The sequence below is a fragment of the Eulemur rufifrons genome, chromosome 30 (genome assembly GCF_041146395.1).
Source record: "Eulemur rufifrons isolate Redbay chromosome 30, OSU_ERuf_1, whole genome shotgun sequence".
NCBI lineage: Eukaryota > Metazoa > Chordata > Mammalia > Primates > Lemuridae > Eulemur > Eulemur rufifrons.
Genome location: NC_091012.1, coordinates 83,425,952 through 83,433,577, shown reverse-complemented (window position 1 = coordinate 83,433,577; position 7,626 = coordinate 83,425,952). Strand labels below are relative to the sequence as shown.

The window sequence follows — 7,626 nt, the reverse complement described above, 5'->3', positions numbered from 1 at the left end:
CTTGGTGATTTTTTTGTATGGGCATTAGAAAAGAATGTGTATTCTGCAATTTTTAGGTGGAATATTCTATAAATACCTATTAGATCATTTTTGTTGATTGTATTAATTTCTTCTATACCCTTGTTGGCTTTGTGTATAGTAGGTATAACAGTTGCCAATAGTGGGTTTTGGAAGTACTTTGCATATGTCTTTTTTTTCAGATTTATGACAGTTTGCTTCATGCATTTTGAATCTCTGTTGCTTTATTCATGAACTTTCAGGATTGTTATATCTCTTAAGTGGATTCATATTATTATGACTGTGTAATGCCCGTTTTTGTCCTTAGTCATTTTCTTTGCTTTAAAGTCTAATTCATCTAACATTAATGTAGCTACTCTTACCAATTTTATTATTACATTAATTTAGTATTTCTCTATCATTTTAAAAAAATATGTATGTCATTGGGTTTAAAGTGAATTTCTTATAGACCACATATATCTTGATTTTTAAATACATTTTGTCAATATTTGCCTTCAATTAATATATTTAGAATGTTTAGACAATCAGACCATATTTAGACCATTCAATCTTTTTGATTATTACATTTAATATAATTATTGAATGTTAGGGCTTAATTCTGACATGTATTATTAACATTCTATTTGTTTCCTCTGTTGTTCTTTTCCTCCTTTTTTGCCTTTCTATATGTTATCTGAACATTTTTTAGGTTTACATCTTGTTTTATTTAGTGTGTTTTCAAGAATATCATTTTGCATAATTTTCTTAGTGGTTGTTGTAGGTATTATATTATAAATATATTCTGATATTTATCTTTCACTACTTCAAATTAAGTATTGACAGAATAGTAAGTGCATAAAATTTAAACATACCGTCTAGGTGAGAACACCAGTATTCACCAGAAAAGTGACTAGAAATAAGAAAAGGAAGGAAGGAAGGGTTCAAGGCAGATTGCCCAGCCAGTGACTGAGTAAGAGCTAGGAAACACTCCTGGATGCAGGGAAACAGTAAGAGAGAAATCTCCAGGGCTTCACATTCCAAAATGAGCTCTTTAAATCTTGGATACACGAGAACCCCTTGAGTTATATGGGCCTCAGACCTAGCATAGGGATGTTCCTAGATATTGCACAGAAAGATTGCTCAAGAAAGGAAACCCACATGGAATTTCACAGCTATCTGTGTCTGGAGCATCTCCAGCTGGGTGCTATTCTGAGAGCCTAGATACCAAGGATCTACAGATGTGATTGATGCTGTTGTGCTGCTATGAGAAGGAAAGGGTGAAACCAGGTGCTTGCATGGAGCCCTGGAAAGTTCTCCAGACCCTGCTGTGGGCTGCTGTTGAAACTTAAATGTGAGCAGACTGCATTTGCACTCCCCACAACTTCTTGTCCAAGCTGCTTGCCTGGGAGGGTCCCTGACCTCTCTGGTCACAGGCCCAAGAAGCCATTTTGAGAGTTTAACAATAGGCCGTGTCCTGCCCTTGGGCTGAGTTCTAGCTGACATGGCTGCAGCTGCCTCCTGGCTGAGGAAGGACAGGGAAACCAAGCTCTGTTATACATACCTAGTACAATACATACCTCCCTGCAAGAGGATCCTGTGAAACTGAGATTCAAGCAGATGGCACTCTCCACAGCTTACTGCCCATGATTCTAGACTGAGCAGGGCCCTGCCCTGTCTGGGCACAGGGCCTCAGCTGGCACCATTTTGAGAGAATAATTCTGGGCTACACTCTACCCTGGGGCTGAGTGTGAACCAGTTGGATCTGCAGCTGCCACCAGGCCAGGGAGGAACAGAGGAGAATAAGCTCTTCTAACCACACTTAGGACAATACCCACCACCTTGCTATGGTTGGCTGTGGGACAGAAGACTGCCCATTCTAACCCATAACAACTACCATCAACACCAACACTGACCACTTGGGTACCAATGGGTTGCCCCACCACTGCTACTGCCATCACCCATATCACATCAGCTTCACAGGCACCTGTGAATCTTCCCACACAACTGGCCCATAGCTCCCACTACTAGCTTCTGAACAAGCCACCCGGAACTCCAAGAATTGGCCCTCCAAGACCCACTAACACTGGTGCCAATGTAAGCTTCCCTCAGGCCTAAAAACAGGCACATGTAGTCCACTGCTGCCACCACCGGGGTCCAAATTCTGCCTCAATTTGTGTCCAAGTCCCCAGCAAAACATCATCACAGACTCAACTAATAACCATACCCTTATCCATAAAGGAATTCACAGATACCAGGGATCCTGTGCACTGCTGAAGAAATCATACAAAGGTCATAGAATCACAGTACCTCAAATCAAAGCAAAGTGCCCTACTCAAGCAACAACAAAGATAAATCTCCAGGAACAAATTCTCGTCTATGAAAGCAATTTCAAAAAATTGAAAGAAGTGACTGATGCACCAGATGGGCAGATATCCATAGAAGGACTCAGGAAATATGAATGAACAAGGAAATATGACATCACCAAAGGACCACAACAGTTTTCCTGCAATAGATCCCAATCAAAAAGATATCCTCAAAAGGTCAAATAAAGAATTTAGAATATTATTTTTTTTATTTCAGCGTATTACAGGAGTGCAAATGTTTAGGTTACATATATTTCCTTTACCCCACTTGAATCAGAGTTTCAAGCATGTCCATCGCCCAAATGGTGTGCACCCCATCCACTAGATGTGAATATACCCATCCCCTCCTTCCCCCTCCCACCTGCCCAACACCCGATGAATGTTACTACTATATGTGCACATAAGTGTTGATCAGTTAATACCAATTTGATGGTGAATACATGTGGTGCTTGTTTTTCCATTCTTGTGATACTTCACTTAGTAGAATGGGCTCCAGCTCTAACCATGATAAAGAAGCTCAATGAAATGCAAGAAAAGTCTTAAAACTAATACAAAGAAATCAGAAAGCCAATTCAAGATATGAATGAGAAATTTACCATGTAAATAGTTATCATTAGAACAAAACAAGCAGAATTTCTGTAACTAAAAAATTTGTTTAAGGAAATACAAAATACATAATAAAACTTTAATAATATAATAGGCCAATTAGAAGAAAGAATCTCAGAACTCGAAAACAGATCTTTTAAAATAATCCAGTCAGGCACACGTGCGGCAGCAAAGGAAGTAACATCAACCCTGAGAGCGGAGAATCCGTGCGGTGGTGCCGAGGTCTAGGGACGCTTTTACAACATGTCTCACCTGCCTATGAAACTCCTGCGCAAGAAGATCGAGAAGTGGAACCTCAAATTGCGGCAGTGAAACCTAAAGCTGCAGGGGGCCTTGAATGTGAGCCTGCCAGAAACTCAAAATGGAGATGTGTCTGAAGAAACAACGGGAGGTGGAAAAGTTAAAAGTACCTAAAACAGTCTATGAAGGTGGGCTTGTCGAAAGCTCAAAATGGAGACTTGTCTGAAGAAACAGTGGAAAATGTAAAAGTAAAAAAATCCCCCCAGAAATCTACCATATTAACCAATGGACAAGCAGCAGTGCCGTCTCCCAATTCAGAAGCGAAAAAGAAAAAGAAGAAGAAGAAGAAGAGAAAAATGGTAAATGATTCTGGGCCTGATGCAAAAAAAGCAAAAACTGAAAACAAAGGGCAATCTGAAGAAGCAAGCGCAGAGCCACAAGAAGAAACAGAAAACAAGGTGGAGAAGCCAGATAATGAGGAGGATGACAGTGAAGTGCCCAGCCTGCCCCTGGGACTGACAGGAGCTTTTGAGGATACTTCATTCACTTCTCCAAGTAATCTTGTTAATGAAAACATATTGAAGGCAAAAAAAGAAATGGGCTTTACAAACATGACTGAAATTCAACATAATAGTATTAGGCCACTTCTGGAAGGCAGGGATCTTCTAGCAGCTGCAAAAACAGGCAGTGGCAAGACCCTGGCTTTTCTCATTCCTGCCGTTGAACTCATTGTTAAGTTAAAGTTCATGCCCAGGAATGGAACAGGAGTCCTCATTCTCTCATCAACTAGAGAACTGGCCATGTAGACTTTTGGTGTTCTTAAGGAGCTGATTACTCACCATGTGCATACATACGGGTTAGCAGTATGGGTGGCAGTAACAGATATGCTGAAGCACAGAAACTTGCTAATGAGATCAACATCATTGTGGCCACACCAGGCCCTCTCCTGGACCACATGCAGAATACCCCAGGGTTTATGTATAAAAATCTACAGTGTCTGGTTATTGATGAGGCTGATCATATCTTGGATGTTGAGTTTGAAGAGGAATTAAAGCAAATTATTAAACTTCTGCCAACATGCAGACAAACTATGCTCTTTTCTGCCACACAGACTCGAAAAGTTGAAGACCTGGCAAGGATTTCTCTGAAAAAGGAGTCATTGTATGTTGGTGTTGATGATGATAAAAATAATGCAACAGTAGATGGTCTTGAGCAGGGATATGTTGTTTGTCCCTCTTAAAAGAGATTCCCGCTGCTCTTTACATTCCTTAAGAAGAACTGAAAGAAGAAACTGATGGTCTTCTTTTCATCATGTATGTCCGTGAAATACCACCACGAGTTGCTGAACTACATCGATTTGCCTGTCTTGGCCATTCATGGAAGGCAGAAGCAAAATAAGCGTACAACCACATTCTTTCAGTTCTGCAATGCAGATTCAGGGATATTGTTATGTACGGACATGACAGCAAGAGGGCTGGATATTCCTGAAGTTGATTGGATTGTTCAGTATGACCCTCCAGATGACCCTAAGGAATATATTCATCATGTGGGCAGAACAGCCAGAGGCCTAAATGGAAGGGGGCATGCCTTGCTCATTTTGTGCCCAGAAGAATTGGGTTTCCTTCATTACTTGAAGCAATCCAAGGTTCCATTAAGTGAATTTGACTTTTCCTGGTCTAAAATTTCTAACATCCAGTCACAGCTTGAACAATTGATTGAAAAGAACTACTTTCTTCATAAGTCAGCCCAGGAAGCGTATAAGTCATACATCTGAGCCTATGCTTCCCATTCTCTGAAATAGATCTTTAATGTTAATAACTTAAATTTGCCTCAAGTTGTCCTGTCATTTGGTTTCAGGGTGCCTCCTTTTGTTGATCTGAATGTGAACTGCAATGAAGGCAAGCATAAAAAGAGAGGATGTGGTGGTGGATTTGGCTACCAGAAAACTAAGAAAGTTGAGAAGTCCGGAATCTTTAAAAACATTAGCAAGAAATCATCCGACAGCCGGCAGTTCTCTCACTGAAGACACAACTTCCCTTCATCTTGGAATAGCTTTGCCCTGAAATGAATTTTTCCCCTTGTTCTAACAAGGGAATTTTTGTAGCCTTTAGAATTTGGACTAATCTAATAAGAGTATGAATTGACCTGGGTTGTAAGCACTGAGCACTGTTATTTTCAGCAACTATCTTTTTTATTTTAGGGATATAAAACAAAACTAATTTTCTTGGTTGCCCAAGAGCAATAAAATAAAATACTCCAGTCAGACAAAAATAAGGTAAAGGATTTAAAAAAGAATTATTAAAGCCTTTTAATAAAGAATTATTAAAACCTAAGAATACATAAAGCAGCCAAATTAATGAATTATCAGTATTCCAGAGAAGGAGGGAAAATGGATAAACCTAGGAAACCTACTGAAGGATATAATCAGAAACTTTCAAAGTCTAGCAAAAGTTAGACATGCAGAATACAGGATGCCCAAAGATCCCCAGGAAAATACACTGCAAAAAGGACATCAATATGGCGTATTGGATTCAGAATGTCTAAAGTCAAAGTGAAACAGAGAGTTTTAAAATTACCAAGAGAAAAGCCTCTAGTCACCTCTAAAGGAAACCCCATCAGACTAACAGCAGATGTCTCAGAAGAAACCTTACAGGCCAGAAGGTAATGGAATGGTATTTTCAAAGTGCTGAAATAAAAATGAAAAACTGACAGCCAAGAATTTTACATCCTTCCAGAATAAGCTTCATAACTGGAGAAGAAATAAAGTATTTCCAAGACAAGCAAACATTAAGGTAGTTCATCACCACTAGACCAGACCTCCTGGAAATGCTCAAAGGGATTTTAAACATGAAAAAAAAGGTCAACATTCACAATAATGGAAACACACGAAAATACAAAACTCATAGATCTTATAAAACAATCACACAAAGGAGGAAGACAGATCAAATAGTAACATGACAAAATGTCATAAAACAAAATGAAAAAGAAACAGAGAATTTATATAACAAGCAGGAAACAATTAGCAATATGACAGGAATAAATTCTCACATGTCAATATTAACCTTAAACATAAATAAGTTAAATTATCTATATTAAATATATAGATTGGCAGAATGAATAAGAAAAAAAAAACCAGGATCTAACTACATGCTGCTTAAAAGAAACTTATTTTTCTCCCAAAAGTACACATAGATTGACAATAAATGAGTAAAAACAAAATATATTTCATGTAAACAGAAAGCAAAAGCAAACAGGAATAACTGTACTTATATCAGATAAAACAGAGTTTCAGTGCACACTGTCTGCGGGATGGGCACGCTTGTATCTCTGAGTCGGGTCCAGCAAAGGCAATATATGTCACCAAAGCATTTGTACCCCCATCATATTCTGAAATTTAAAAAAAAAAATAAAACAACACTTGAATTGTGGCTAGTCCAAATTGAGATGTTCTGTAAGTGTAAAATATACACTGGATTTAAAAGATTTAATATTAAGAAAAGAATGCACACAATATCACTAATATTTTTATATTGTCTACATGTTGAAATGATATTTTGAGTATATTGGATTCAATAAAACATTATTAAAATTAAAAGCATACTTTATTTCAAAATCAATAAAAGGTCATTATATAATCATAAAGGGATCAATTTAGCAAAAAATAACAACCATATATATTTGTATATGTATGCATATGCATCTAACACAGGAGTACACAGATTCACAAAACAAATACTACTATCCCTAGAGAAAGGGACAGACAGCAATAAAATAATAGTGGGGGACTTCAACACCCCACTCACAGCACTAGACAGATCATCTAGACAGAAATTCAGCAAAGAGACCTTGGACTTAAATTATACTTTTGAACAAATAGACTAAACAGACATTTATAGAACATTCTACCCAACAACTACAGAATATATATTCTTTTTAGTAGCATATGGGACATTCTTCAAGATAGACAACATATTTGCCACAAAACAAGTCTTAACAAAGTTTTAAAAATTGAAATAATATCAAGTATCTTCTTAGACCACAGTGAAATAAAGCTAGAAATAAACATGAAGAGAAACTTCAAAAAATATGAAAATAGATGAGTAATACTCTACAGTATAAATATACCACATTTTACTAATTTACTCATGTATTGATGGGCATTTGAGTTGTTTCCACATCTTTGCGATTGTGAATTGTGCTGCTATAAACATTCGGGTGCAGATGTCTTTTTTATAGAATGTCTTTTGTTCTTTTGGGTAGATGCCCAATAATGTGATTGCTGGATCAAATGGTAGGTCTATTTGTATCTGTTTACGGTATCTCCATATTGCTTTTCACAGGGGTTGCACTAGAGTTGGAACCCATTCTACTAAGTGAAGTATCCCAAGAATGGAAAAAATAAGCACCACATGTACTCACC

The 7,626-nt window shown here is 37.8% G+C and overlaps 1 pseudogene; it reads left to right on the top strand.

Moving 5' to 3' along the window:
• The first annotated feature begins 3,189 nt into the window (after positions 1-3,189).
• On the top strand, positions 3,190-5,229 carry LOC138378581 (ATP-dependent RNA helicase DDX18 pseudogene; annotated as a pseudogene).
• Positions 5,230-7,626: the final 2,397 nt, after the last annotated feature.